This window comes from Nomascus leucogenys, chromosome 10 (genome assembly GCF_006542625.1).
Source record: "Nomascus leucogenys isolate Asia chromosome 10, Asia_NLE_v1, whole genome shotgun sequence".
Taxonomy (NCBI): domain Eukaryota; kingdom Metazoa; phylum Chordata; class Mammalia; order Primates; family Hylobatidae; genus Nomascus; species Nomascus leucogenys.
Window position 1 is genome coordinate 85,730,261 of NC_044390.1, and position 16,067 is coordinate 85,746,327.

The window sequence follows — 16,067 nt, forward strand, 5'->3', positions numbered from 1 at the left end:
GATGAACATTTTATAAAGGCGAGGTGCAGTGGCTCACGCCTGTAACGCCAACACTTTGGGACGTCAAGGCAGGAGGTTTGCTTGAGCCCAGGAATTGGAGGCTGCAGGGAGCTATGATGGAGCCACTGCATTCCAGCTGGGTGATAGAGCAAGACCCTCTCTCAAAAAAAAAAAAAAAAAAAAAAAAAAAAAAAAATTGTAGCTGCAGGATGTTTTGATCAAATGAAATCTCATTACAAACTCTAACATGGAAAGCAATCTTTTTTTGTTGTTTTTGAGACAGTCTTGCTCTGTGACCCAAGCTGGAGTGCAATGGCATGGTCTCGGCTCACTGCAACCTCCATCTCCTGGGTTCAAGCCATTCTCCTGCCCCAGCCTCCCCAGTAGCTGGGATTATAGGCGCGCACTACCATGCCCTGCTAATTTTGGTGTTTTTAGTAGAGACGGGGTTTCACCATGTTGGGCAGGCTGGTCTCAAACTCCTTGACCTTGTTATCTGCCCATCTCAGCCTCCCAAAGTGCTGGGATTACAGGCGTGAGCCACTGCGCCCAGCCAGAAAACAGATCTTTAAAGGAACTCTGGTACAATCATTTTGGACAGCATTTTTGCAACACCTAATAAAGCTAAAGAAACATGGGCACTTCGTATATCCTAGCAATTCCACTCGTTGGTATATCCCTAGAGAACTCTTCTCAAACTTCAGTGGGGAGATGAAGAAGCTGGAATATCTTATTAAAATACAGATTCTGATTCAGGAAGTCTGGGATGGGGCCACAGAGTCCGTATTTCTAACCAGCTCCCAGGTGAGGCTGATGCCCCTAGTTCTCTGATCACACTTTAAATAGTGAGGCCCTGGAGAAGTGTTTTCTAAACTTTTTCTTTCGGCTGTGACTGCCAGTAAGAAATATATTCTATATTGCAATCCAGTACATTCGTATCTATAATTGAAACAAAAGTTTTATGAAGCAATACTAACCCTTGGTATATGATGTGCTCTAATATTAATCTTCTCTTTTGAAAATAAAACCTCAACAAAAAAACAACAAAGCAGTGCTGACCATAAAGCCACCAGAATGATTTTATTATTCACTAGAGGGTCTCAAGCCACAATTTGAGAAACAGGACCTAGAGAAATTCTCATAAAGTACAGACCAGAAGACATGAAGTTTCACTGATGCATTGTTTGTAATAACAAAAGAATTGGAAAAAAACAAAACAGAAACCCAAAATGGCTATCCATAGGAGATTATATCAATCCATCTGTGATCTATGCACACAGCAGAATAGTGAAAATGAATGAATTCGAACCACATCAATCAGCGTGTATCTTGAAAATGATGTAAAGTAAAAATTCAAAGGATCCTTTGGCAAAGCATATGGGTTATAGGACACCATGTATATGCAGTTTAGAAAGAGGTAAGAGAATTCTATTTGTTACTTAGGAAGTCATACGTATGTAGTAAAGGTATAAAAGCTCATAAGGGAATTATTAACACCAAATTCAGGACAGTCTTTGCCTCTTGTGGGGAGAGCGGAATGGGATTGGGGTGCCATGGGGCTTCATTAGTATTTGTAAAGCTACATTTCCCAAGATGGGTGATGAGTTCATGGTGTTCATTATATTAGCCCCTATCCTTTTTTTTGCAGGCATGAGTCATTTCATAATAATTACAATTTTAAAAAGAAAGTGAAAGAATGGGAGTTCTTGGGTTTAAATCTGTAGGGGATTGTATTCGTTTCCTAGAGCTAGCATACGTTACTAAAAACTTAGTGGCTTAAAACACTGGAAATTTGTTGTTTCACAGTTCCGATGTTCAAAAGTGTGAAATCAAGGTGTATTAGTAGGGTTGGAGGCTCTGGAGGCTCCAAGGGAGAATCGGTTCCAAGCTTCTCTTGTAGCTTCTGGTGACTGGCAATGCTCAACTTTCCTTGGAGAGGAGATTCGTAACTCCAGTCTCTGCCTCCATGTTGACATGGGCTTCCCTCTGTGTCTCCAGTCTCCCTCTCCTTTCTCTTATAAGGACAACAAGCATTGGATTTAGGCTCCACCCTAAATCCACTATGATCTCATCTGGGGATCCTTAACTTAATTATATGTGCAGAGACTCCATTTCCAAATATGTTCACATTCACAGGTACTACGAGTTAAGTGTTAGACATATCTTTTCAGGGGACAAAATTCCACCCACTATAGGGGTAGAAAACTCTGTCCATTCAACTCTTTTCTCTCAATATTATTATGATTTTTTGCTTATGCATGATTTCTCAACCTTGGCACTATTGACATTATGGGTTGAATAATTCTTGGTTATGGGGGGCTTTCCTGTGGCCTGAAGGATGTTTAGTAGCATCCGTGACCTCTACCCATTAGACGCTAGTTGCACCCCTATGCCCACCAGTTGTAGCAACCAAAAATGTCTCCACACATTGCCATATGTCTCCCAGGGGTAGGGCCAAGATAAAATACAGTATCCTCAGTTAAATGTGAATTTCAGATAAACAATGAAAAAATTTTTAGTATATTGCAAATATTGCATGGGACATACTTATATTAAAAATTATTTATTGTTTTTACTGAGTAGCCTGTTGTTGCGTTGAATCTGGCAAACCTAGCTAGGAGGCAAAGTTACCCCTGGTTTAGAATCACTGGTTAAGAACCATCATTACAAATTCATATTCCTGAATTGCTTACTCTGTGCCCACAACTATGCTAAGTTCTGTCCATGACTTATTGCATTTACCTTTTGCAAAAACTCTGAGAAATAGGTGGTATAATTATCTCCAGCAAATAAGTAGAAGGGTTAAGTTTTGAACCCAAATCAGTGTTTTCAAGTTGGGTAGGGATAGGGGGATGACTGCTTGGCAAGCTGTGAACGCATTGTGTGCTTGGGGGAAAATCGTGCTGATGTCTAGACCATCATAGTGAGAGGTACTAGATTAGAGAGAATGAGAACTGCAAAAGGGGGAGGGCTAGAAGAGAAGGTGGGAGGGTCTAGGAGGAGCTGCTTGTTGAAGATGGGATATTATGGGTGATCCTGGGTTCTGAGATCTTTTATCAAGAGGAGAAGCCACTGAGTTGTGAGCTATGATGGGAAGGTCACAGTGTTTGGCAGACCTGGATTGGAATGTTGGTTCCACCACTCAGCATGGCCTTGGGTAGATGCTGTAGAGACAACAGTATTTGACATTTGTGCACTTCGTGTGTGCCAGTCCTGCTTTAAGTGCCAGCCCTATATTATCTCATTTAATCCTCAGAGGATGCCCTTAGGGTAGGTCATTTTACAAATGAGGATGCCAAGGTTTAAGAGAGGTTAAGAAATGTGCCCCATATTGCAGGACCATTCTCCAGGTGGTCTTAGACCAACCCATTTCTCACTGGGAGATACACCGTGGAATACCATGCAGCCATAAAAAAGAATGAGATCATGTCTTTTGTGGGAACATGGATGGAGATGGAAGCTATTATCTTTAGCAAACTAATGCAGGAAAAGAAAACCAAATACTGCATGTTCTCACTTATAAGTGGAAGCTAAATGATAAGAACTTATGAACAAAAGAAGGAAACAGCAGACACTGTGGTCTACTTGAGGGAGAGGGTGGGAGGAGGAAGAGGAGCAGAAAAGATAACTATTGGGTACTGCACTTAATACCTGGGTGATGAAATAACAGGTACAACAAACCCCCGTGACATGTGTTTAGTTGTGTAACAAACCTTCACATGTACTCTGAACGTAAAATAAAAGTAAAAAAAAAAAAAAAAAAAGAAGAATTGTAGAATGCACTGGGAATGCAACATCTTGAGAGAGGGCAGGACTGGCCTCAACAGTTTAGTCTCTGCTCCAGACTTCTAGACATAGTATATCCTTCAATGTTCTAGCGCAGTGCATTCTTCTCCCCATGGGGTATAAAGCCCAGGGCAGGCTGCTTCCTGGGGTCCTTCAACGGTGGTGCAAATGGGGCATACACAGACAAGATTCCATCTGCCCTGGGCGGCGTTCCTGGACCTTGGGGGCCTGGCTCACCATGAATCCTCAGCTTCTGTTGTCCCTTGCTGCCTATCTGTAAGTAATTCACCTGCTTCATGCAACTTGTTGGTGTGAGTGTTGTGTCTCACCAGACTTAGGCAACTGGTAATTAGTACACAGTGAATCTGCTTCACACATATCATGAGCTAGTGAGGGGCAGAGCTACAGCTCCCACCAGGGACTGCGGGATTCCAGAGTCCATGTTTTGAAATCACTGTTCTCTTTTGTCTTCCCTCAACACCTCTTAAGTCTCAGTTTCCTTCTCTTTCCAATAGAAGTAAAACTCCTTCCCTCTTATAGTTTTTTTTTTTTTTTTTTTTTTTTTTTTTTTTTTTTTTTTTTTTTTTTAGACAGCATCTTGCTCTATCACCCAGTCTGGAGTGCAGTGGTGTGATCTCAGCACACTGCAACCTCCACGTCCTGGATTCAAGCGATTCTCCTGCCTCAGCCTCCTTAGTACTTGGGACTACAGGTGTGTGCCACCATGCTGCCTAATTTTTGAATTTTTAGTAGAGGTGGGGTTTCACCATGTTGGCCAGGCTGGTCTTGAATTCCTGACCTCAGGTGATCCACCAGCCTCGGCCTCCCAAAGTGCTGGGATTACAGGCATGAGCCACTGCACCTGGCCCCCCTCTTACAGTTGTTCTTAGGACTAAATGAGTGAGTCTAAACCATAGGGCCTACCACAGAGTTCCTGGTACTTATTATTATTAAGGGAGGGGGAGAGGGGCCTGAAGCTGTTGTCCCTTTTGCCCTCCTCACAGGCTATGTGTGTTTATCAGGGACAGTATCTCATTCATCTTTTTCACTTCAGTTTTAAACTAAAGTACAATGAGCACTTACTATATTCCAGGCACGGTTCTAGACCCCAAGCATGCAGTTACAACTAAGATACAATTGCTATCATTAGAGTCTAGCATTTCCCCCCCAGGCCTGGAGCCCATAATAGGCCCACAAGAAATACCTGCTGAATGAATGAACAAAAGAACCCAGAGAACAAATGGGTTCTGCTTTCCCAACAGAGGTGTGTGGATTCAGCTGTGAGAATTGCCAGGGGCTGGTCCTGGGATAACTGATTAGCATTGTCTTCAATTAAGGGTGATTTCATCCATCTGAAGGATGGAGATAATAATATATTCCTTGCAAGGCTGTTGGGTGGCTTAATTAACTAATATATATAAAGTGCCTTCAAAGCCACAGATGAAAAGCAAGGTAAAAACGCCTTGTGCTATTGGTATTAATAATTTACTGTACTCCTGTGCTGGGTCTTTTAGATGTGTTTCTTGTACTTCTTGAAAAATAGCACCCAGTTTTGAGATAATTAAACTCTAGATAAAGATCATCTACTTTTTGAGTAGAGCAAAAACAAGCCTTTTTTCCTCTTTGCTTGGCTGCTGCATTTTCCTTGTATTCAGGTAAGCTGAGATTTTCTTTGTGTCTATCATTTAAGGCAGGCATTTTAGCTTAAAATCTTCCTGGGGCCTCATCTGGGCCTATGAAATTGTTAGAAGGGCCACAAGAGCATCAGCATAATTAACTGTAGATTTGCATGCAATTTGCGTATTATCTGCATGCCCTGTCTCGGTCTGCGAGGTTATACATTACTTGATTTCCAAAAGCTTTGTCATTTCTGTTTATGTCATCACGGAAGTGGCAAAGATCTCAGCTCATACTAGGTACTCATTCCTCCAGAACCATTTTAAGGATAGGGGAAAGGACATTTGTTAGAACTTTCTACGTGATTGCAGACTGGTTAATCCACCGGTTCTCAAGTTTGCTGTACTCTGGAATCACCCAGGGAACTAAAAAATACTGATGCCTGTGGCCCATGCTCAGAGATTATGGTGTGAATGTTCTGGGGGTGTAGGGGCAGCCTTAGCATCAGGAGCTTCACAACTTCTCCAGGTGATTCCAAGGTGCAGCAAAGACTGAGAACTACTTATTTCATCCTCATAACAAACCCAGGAAGTGGTGCTCTCCAACCCATGTTCAAGGTGTGGAAATTGAGATGTAGAGAGTTAGGAGAAAGTCATTCATTATTATTAATGTTCATAGCTGATCATTCTTATGCACCAAATTCTGTGTTAAGCACATTGTGTGTTTAATTCTTACAATGACTCTTTCAGTCAGAGATTAATAGTTTGCTTTTATAGACGACCAAATGGAAGCACAAAAAGCAGATAATCTGCCCAAGTTCTCCCAATTGGCAAGAGACCACCTACGGGGGAGAAACGACTGCATGGAGGAGGATGAGACTGTGTTGAGATTTGAATTTTGTTTCAAACCTTATGCCAGATCCAGCTTGGATATTCCTTGAGGATCCTAGGTTTTGTTTCTCCATGCTTAGCATAGAGCTGGGTTCTTGGCAAGCACCTAGAAAATACTAAGGGGTGGCATGGAGTAATTAGGGCCAAAGAGTGGATGTTCCAGGCAATAAGGAGTAAGACTTTTTCACTTGGTGGGCCTGTTCTCTCCCACCTTCTAATATTTATTGAGCTCTGTTCCAGAGACACAGGACAGACAAGGGCTATTACGTAGCATCCATCATTTGGCAGTCAATATTGGAGTTTTGAATTAGCCTGCAGAAGTCGGGCAGTGCTGTTTTTTCCCTGTAAAATGAACTGAAGGTGATGTGAGGGAATAGTCAGTTTCTGCACACTGAAGGGAAGGATGGTGGCTGTTTATTTATTTATTAATTTAATTTTTTTTTTTTTTTTTAGACGGCATCACGCTCTGTCGCCCAGGATGGAGTGCAATGGCATGATCTTGGCTCACTGCAACCTCCGCCTCCTGGGTTCGAGCAATTCTCCTGCCTCAGTCTCCTGAGTAGCTGGGACTACAGATGCCTGCCACCATGCCCAGCTAATTTTTGTATTTTTAACAGAGATGGGGTTTCAATATGTTGGCCAGGATGGTCTTGATCTCTTGACCTCGTGATCTGCACGCCTCGGCCTCCCAAAGTGCTAGGATTACAGGCGTGAGCCACCGCACCTGGCCTGTTATTTATTTATTTGGAGGGCTTTTTTCCCCCTACTTATGTGGGAGGTGGCAAAAGGAAGGGAATTTTATCATGTTCATCCAGCCAAATGTGCTCCCAAATGGAGTGGTTTGGTACCATGCCATTCAAATATAAATTTGTTCATTCAGCTGGGTGCGGTGGCTCATGCCTGTAATCCCAGCACTTTGGGACACTGAGGCAGGCAGATTACTTGAGGTCAGGAGTTCGAGCCCAGCCTGGCTAACATGGTGAAACCCCGTCTCTACTAAAACTACAAAAATTAGCCGGGTGTGGTGGTGGGCGCCTGTAATCCCACTACTCGGGAGGCTGAGGCAGGAGAATTGTTTGAACCTGGGAGGCAGAGGTTGCAATGAGCTGAGATTGCACCACTGCACTCCAGCCTGGGTGACAGAACAAGACTCCATCTCAAAAATAAAAATAAAAATAAATTCGTTCATTTAATATTTTTTGAGCTCCTGCCAGGTGCCAGGCACTATTGTAGATGATGGGGACACATTAAAAAATGAGGCAAAGCCCCTTATCCAGGGCAACCTGAATGATGAGAAGCAGCAAGTCATGTATAGATCTGGAGGAATAATGTTCCAGGCAGAGGGAACAGCCAGTGTAGAGCCTGAGATGGGAATGAGCTTGGGGGTAGGGGGAGTTAAGGAACAGCAGGATATAATGTGGCTCACAGAGGATGAAGTGGGGAGAGGGTCAGAGAGGTGGGTAGGAGGCAGATCACACCGTGCCCTCTCACCATAAGGCATTTGAATGTTACCCTGAAGGGACATAGGAAGCCACTGGATGATTTTAAGCAGGGAAGCGACATAATCCAACATATTTTTGAAGGATCACTCTGGCTGCTGCTGGGAGAATAGAGGGGACAGGAGTAGAAGCCTGGAGCTGAGTTAGGAAGTGTTGAAACAGTCCAGGTGAGAGATGGTGGCTGTTTGAACCGGGGGTAGCAATGGAAATGGTTAGACGTGGATGCACTTGGCATGGGGAGCTTGCAGGACTTGCTGATTCATTTACTGTGTTGATTGAGAAAAAGAGAGGAATCAAGGTTGACTCCTGCCTTTTTGGCCAGAATAGACTGAAGTATTATCTCCTATAATGGAAAAGACTGAAGGAGACACAGTTCATAAACAAGTAAATCTGAAAAACATCACCTATTGTATTTTCTTGTTAGTAAATTCACAGTAGCATATTAAAGTTCTGAGATGTCCTGCATTGAGGAGATCTGCTTGACATTGGCTAACCTAGTGCTTCCCAAAGTTATTTGATCAAGCAATTGTCTGTCTTTGCCACACAGAACATGTGGTTAAGATTCTGCAGACTTTTCTTGAATAACATCAGTATTAGCATGTTAGAATCTTGTGTGTGTGTGTGTGTGTGTGTGTGTGTGTGCGTGTGTGTGTGAGACTTTGTCGGCCTACACTGGGGAAGTGACTTGCAGTTGTGCAGTGTTCTGTATTCTGATAGATGTGCTTTTGCTCTTTCCACCTCCAAATACTTCCCCAAATTAAGCCACCATCTTCTTTCATCTAACTCGTATTCCTGCCTCTAGCCTAATGCAAGCATATCTCCACACCAAATCAGAGAGAGCTAATAGGAAGAATCTGACTGTGCCACTCCCCTGTGTAAAACCTTCAATGGCTCCCCATTGCCTTCTGGATGAATACCAAATGCTTTACTATGGCTTTGCCATATGCTTGATAATATGGCTTCTGCCTGTCTTCCCAGATATCCTTTTGCTCTATGTTCCAGCTAAACTGAACTTTTTAAAGCTTTTGTGTGCTTTCTCACCTCTAAGCTTTTGTACATGCTCTTCCACCTCTAAGCTTTTGTACATGCTCTTCCTTCTTCCTGGAATACTGTCCAAACTCCTTTTACTCAATCTTTAGGTATTATCTTGCATAGCACCTTTCTTGGAGGGATCTTCTGTTTTCTCATGATTGAGGCAGGCATTCCTTCTTTGTTCTCGTGGTCTCCCTAGCTTTTATAGAATTCCTCACATGACATTTTCGTTTGTCTCTTTCTTGCCAACAATTGAGTTCGATGACAGCATGGCTGATTGTCTTGTTTCCCATGAAAACCCCCAGTGCCTAGCACAATGTCTGGCACAGAGTGGATCTTAATTTATTTTATTTACTGAGTGAGTGTAGCTCCCTGGATCCTTATCAAATCCAAGCTACTGACAGTTCCCTATTCTTCTGCTTCTTAGCACTGGATGTCAGCATCCTGATCTGGGAGTCTTAAAATTGTCACAGAGTTGGGAGGCTCAGAAGCTCATTGAATCCTTCTCTCTGTCTTTAGGCTTAATACTGCTCAGAGGCCATCCATGATTTTATGGTCTCCTTTTACAGATGGGGAGGCTGGAGGTCATGGGACATTGACCAAGACACTGATTCAATTCAGCAAGCCTGTGCTGGGAGTTCAAAGATGAATAAGACATAGTTCATGTCTTGGGGAGCATGCAGACCGGGAAATAGACTCACAAATAAAGTTCAGGGAAGAAAATGCTGAAATGGAGATTTTTGGAGCATTTTATGAGAGTACAGAAGAGGGAACAATTAACACAGCTCTGAGCCAGCCAAGGGATTGGAGAAGCTCTAGGAGAAAAAATAATACTTAACCTTGACTTTTAGGGGTGGCTAGGAATTTTCCAGCTAGGAATCTCAGGATGGGACTGTGAAAGGAGGGTGCTCAGGGTAAAGGAAGGACATGGAGATGGGAGGGTTGGTGGCATATTTGGGGACCAATGAGTCATATGCCTACAGGATCCAGGCATGATTGAGACTAAGTGTGCATTAGTTAGGATGTTTTGCCTATGAGTAAAAGAAAACTCTGTCAGAAAGGGTTCAAATATTAGGAAAGAAATATTTTGCATCACAAGAAGTCTGGAGGGAGGTGATTCCAGAGTGGCTAACTCAGTAGCTCAGCTAGGTCACTAAGAATTCAAAGTTTTTCCATGTTTCCACACTGGCATTCCAGTGAAGGAATTTGAGGCTGTGTTCTCCTCTGTTGATTTTTCTAGTTTTAATCAGTGAGGGAGATATATCCCAGAGGACCCACCAGCCCTCTTACCCCCAAGTCCCGTTGGCTAGGATTGTATCATGCGCCTAAGCCTAAGTGAGCCCCTAGAGAGGGATGTGTGCCCACCATGATTGACTTAGGCTAATCAAGATTCACACCGACACCCAGGGTTGGGGAGGGACACCCAGTGCACGTGGCTGCTCAATAGATGAACAAAATCCAGGCTCTGTTAGCAAGAGGCAGGAGGTCACTAGAATAGGCAGCCAGTTGTGGCCACTGACAAAGACCTGGAGCGCCTGAGCTTTGTCCTGAGCTCCGGCCCAGTGTTGCCATAAGGGACCTAGCACTGTCAGACTTTGCAATTCTTAAAAAAAAATAAAATCCAGAACTAGAGATTTTTCATGCAAAGTCTTGTGATTTCCAAATGTCGACAACCAGCTCAGATAAAAAACAATTTGTTTAGTCTAAATAGAGTGTTTGTGGTCAGACAATCAGATATATATACAGAGTCTAGAGGGAAGGACTTCCTTCAGCACGCTTTCAATTCTCTTCCCCGCTGCAGAAATGAACACCTTTAGCAGTGCACCTGTCATTCCAAACCTTTCATTTTTCTCTGAACTTGCATACACTAAGTACACATAGATAGTTTTGTTTTCTTGGTGTGTCTTTAACCTCAGTGGGATCTTACTATGCATATTGATTTACAACAAGCTCTTTTCAGTTAACAATAGTGTCTCAGAGATCTTTCCATGTCAGTTCATAGAGATTCATGAAAGAGAGAGAGATTGAGTCATGGCAGTTATGCCTGTTTAGAATACACTGTTCCCTGGCAGTGCAAGTGACAAGTGATATTCCCCAGCACTTGATGGTGATACAGCTAGAGCTGTGCTGTCCACTATGGAGGCCACTAGTCCCACGTGGCTGCTGAGCATTTGGAATGTGTCTAATCTCAGTTGAAATGTGCTGAAAGGTGTAAAATACACACTGGGTTTCAAAGACTTCGTATGAATGAAACGATGTAAATTATCTCACTTATGATTCTTCATAATGTCACAGGTTGATGTTATATTTAGGACATATTGGGTTACATAAAATGTATTATTAAAATTGATTTTGGAGCCAGGCATGGTGGCTCATGACTGTAATCCCAGCACTTTGGGAGGCCGAGTGGGTAGGATACCTTGAGCCTAGGAGTTTGAGATCAGCCTGAGCAACACAGTGAAACCGTGTCTCTAAAAAAACATTAAAAAATGAATTGCAATAGTTTCTTTTTACTTCTTTAATGTGGCCAATAGAAAATTTAAGATAAAAGATGTATCTCGCATTCAATTTCTATTGGACAATGCCAATAGCTAGACTGTGAGGCCCAGGAGGGCAGAGACCTGGGCTCTGTGCTTTATCCCTGAACCTTCAGTCTGTAACACAACACCTGACATATAGCAAGTGCTTGGTGAGTTTTTATTAAATAAGGCTGGACATGTAAGTAATGCAAAGGTTTATAGTTTATGAACTTCAATGATTGGTTCAGTACCCAACTATAATATCTCTGCTATTTCTTGGGCTTTACTAATTTTTTTCTGCGAATCTTTAGGAACTCTCCTTTTTTTTGTAAGTGTTTCAGATAATGATTTCATTTAGATTTAACAAGCCAGTTATTATAGGTCAATTAAATGCCACTTTATGATTTAAAACCTATTTATCCAGATTAATAGCCATTAAATGGTTTTATCACACCTCATTTTGGTTAATATTATTTAAAAATATTTTCAGTTATTTAAAGCCTCATTTTACACCCACTGACACTTAAAATAAGTCCTTTAAAGTTAAGATAATTTGCCTTAAAAAAAATTCTTAGTCATTTGCAAACTGATTTATTATGGAAGAATAAACAGAACTTGCTAAAAAGCAAAATACACCTAAGGGTTCTACAGACAATTAATATAAGGTGATGAGCAAGTAGAAAAAGTTGACTGAACAGTGAGCTCACATTTAAGCATTACTATATTTCTTAATAACAGCTTTATTGAGATATAATTCACATACCATAAAATTCACCCTTTTAAAGTCTACAATTCAGTGATTTTTAGTGTATTTACAGTTGTGTAACCACCATCATTATCTAGTTCCAGATCATTTCCATTGCTCCAAGATGGAATCCCATACCTATTAGCAGTAAGTCCCAATTCCTACTCTCCCCAGGCCCTGACAACCATGAATCTACTTTCTGTCTCCATAAATTTGCCTATTCTGGACATTTCATATAAAAGGAATTCTACAATATGTAGCCTTTTGTGTCTGGCTTCTGTCACTCAGCACAATGCTTTCAAAGTTCATTCATGTTGTGGCATGGATCAGTACTTCATATTTCTATGGCTGAGTAATATTCCACAATAGACCACATTTTGTTGATCCACTAATCAACAGATGAACATTTGGGTTGTTGAAAAGTATTAGTCTTTTAAAACTGTGCAGCTTATAACATAAATCCCATATGGTAGGTATGTGTGCTACTAATAATCACTAATATTTGTTGAGCACTTATTATGTACTAGGTGTTGCTCTCAATGTTTTGTATTTTTAGTTCATTCAGTTCTCACACAACCCTGTGAGAGAAGGGTTCCTGTTACCCACTTTGTTCTTGTGAGAAATCAGGAAATAGGGACATTAATTAACCTATCTTAGGACACACAGCTAGTAAGCAATTCAAACCCAGAAAGTCTGGCTTCAGAGCCTGCACTTTATTTTTCATTAAAAGTTTATCATATAATAAAACTGAGTTTTGCTGGGCAGGGCGAGAATATACAGTTCTATGAATCTTAACACATATATACACTTGTGTAATCACCACCAAAATCCCGTAAAGAACTGGTCCATAACCCCCAAATACTCTCTTCTGTTCTTCCTTTATAGCCACGCCCTCCCCATCCTTAACCTCTGGCAACCACTGATTATTCTTCATTGTATAGTTTTTTTTTTTTCTGAGAATATCATGTAGGTGGAATTAAGCAATATGTAACTTTTAAAACTGACATCTCACTCAAAGATGGAACCCATTGACATTCATCCAAGTTGCTGCATGCAATGATAGTTTTTTCCTTTTTGTTGCTGAGTAGTATCCAATTGCATGGATGTGCCAGTTTGCTCATCATCCAGGTTTTTTTTTTTTTTTTTTTTTTTTGAGATGGAGTTTTTTTCTTGTTGCCCAGGCTGGACTGCAATGGCATGATCTTGGCTCACCACAACCTCTGCCTCCCAGGTTCAAGCGATTCTCCTGCCTCAGCCTCCCTAGTAGCTGGGATTACAGGCACGCACCACCACGCCCTGCTAATTTTGTATTTTTAGTAGAGACGGGGTTTCTCCATGTTGGTCAAGCTGGTCTCGAACTCCCGACCTCAGGTGACCCACCCTCCTCGGCCTCCCAAAGTGCTGGGGTTGCAGGCGTGAGCCACTGTGCCCAGCCATCATTCAGTTTTTTAAAAGTAAAATTTTAATTGAGGTGCAACAGCCAACTAGAATGTGTTCAAATTATATGTGTACAGATTGACGTATTTTCACAAAGTGAGCAAACCTGTGTAATAATCCCCCAGATTCAGAACTTGAACATTGCCAGTGCCCTAGATGGTCCAGGGTGCTCTCGTACAGGTAACCTTACTTCTTATTCTTATTTCTATCACCATAGGATAATTTGACCTGTTTTTGAACTTTATAGAAATGAAATAATATAAAACGTATTATTTTAACCTTACTTCTTTTGGCCAGTATTATGTTTGTGATTTTTTTTTTCACATAGCAGTAGTTTATTCTGTCTCATTGCTCAATTATATTTCATCTTGTACAAATATGTCACGATGTATTTATGCTACTAATAGTGGACATTTGGGTTGTTTCTAGTTTTGGGCTATTTCGAGAAGTGGAATTGCTGGATGATAGGGTGTGTGTATGTTTGGATATAGTAGATACTGCCAAATATTTTTCTAAAGTGAATGTATCAATTTTCACTGCACCAACAGTGTATGAGAGTTGCAATCGCTCTACATTGCTAACAACACTTGATGTTGTCATTTTAAAAGAATCAAGCTAATTGCTGGGTGCAATTGCTTATGCCTGTAGTCCCAGCACTTTGGGATGCTGACATGGGAGCATTAGCTGAAGCCAGGAGTTTGAGACCAGACCTGGCAACATAACAAGACCTCATTTCTGCAAGAAAAAAAAAAATTACCCAGGTGTGGTTTTGTGTGCCTGTAGTTCCAGCTACTTGGGAGGCTGAGGCAGGAGGATTTCTTGAGCGCAGGAGGTTGAGGCTGCAGTGAGCCATGATGGTGCCACTGCACTCCAGCCTGGGTGACAGACCAAGACCCTGTCTCAATAAATGAGGTAATGAATGAATGAGTAACTCAATTAAGCTACTTTGGCAGGTGTACAGTGGTGTCTCACTGAAATTTTTGTTTATATCTTCCTAATGACTAATGATATTGAACACCTTTCCTTATGTTTCCTGATTATTTACATATCCCGTGTGAAGTGTCTGCTTGAGCCTTTTACCCATTTAAAAGATGGATTGTCTGTATTTTGTTATTGATTTGTATATTTGAATGTGTGTATTCTAAATATGAGACATTTGTTAGTAATGTGTATTACAAATCTCTTCCTTCACTTGGGGGTTGCCCCTTCACTCTCTTACTGATGAGTTTTTAATTGTGGTGAAATAAAAACATAAATTTATTATTTTAACCATTTGAAAGTGCACAATTCAGTGGCTTTAAGTATATTCACAATATTGTACAAGCATTACCACTATCTAGTTCCAGAACTTTTTTCTTCTTTTTGAGACGGAGTCTTGCTCTGTCACCCCAGGCTGGAGTGCAGTGGCGCGATCTCGGCTCACTGCAAGCGCCACCTCCCAGGTTCACGCCATTCTCCGGCCTCAGCCTCCCGAGTAGCTGGGACTACAGGCGAAACCCCGTCTCTTACTAAAAATAGTTCCAGAACTTCTAAATCACCCCAAGAGGAAACGACATACCCGTTAAGCAGTTATTCCCCATTCCTTTCTCCATTCAGGCCCTGGCAAACGCTAATCTGCCTTCTGTTCGTATAGATTTGCCTATTCTAGATATTTTATATAAATGGAATAACACAATAGATGGCTTTTGTGCCTGTCTTCTTTCACTTAGCATAACGTTTTTAAGGTTTATCTATGTCGTAGCATGTATCTACTTCATCTCTTTTTATGCAAGATAGAGAACTGCAAATGAAAACCACAAGATATTACATCACACACACTAGGAAGGCCATAACAATAATAAAAAGAAAAATAACAAGTATTGGTGAGGATGTGGAGAAACAGAGAAATTGGAACTTGCATGCACTGATGGTAGGTGGTACCTATGGTACAGCCACTGTAGAAAACGGTGTGGTAGTTCCTCAATATTTCATGGATTTGTTTGATGAATAGAAGTTCTTAATTTTAATGAAGTCAAATTTATCAATCATTTTACTTGGTCTGTGCTTTTTATGTCCTGATGAAAAAAACTTTGCCTATTCCAGGTTTATGTTTCACAAGCTTGATTATTGTACCTTTGCATTTAATTATACCATCCACCTGGAATTTATTTTTGTATAAAGTATGAAGCAAGATTCTTTTTTAATATCCATATGGACTTCCAATGACCAGCCACTGGGTTTTAAAAACATCATCTTTCCATATTGCAGTGCAATGGTGTCTTTGTCATAAATTAAGTAACCATATATTGCGGGCCTGTTTCTGGACTCCTTATTCTTTTACTGAACTCTTTGTCTATCATTGCACCAGTACCTTCCACTATCTTAATTACTATAGATTTATCATAAATCTTAAAATCTGGAAGAGTGAATCTTGTAGCTTTGACAATTATCAAAATTGTCTTGAATATTCTTGGCCCCCTTTGTTTCCATTATAGAGTCAGCTTATCAATTGTGACAAAAAAGAAACCCGCTGAGATTTTGCTTGGAGTTTCATTAAATCCAT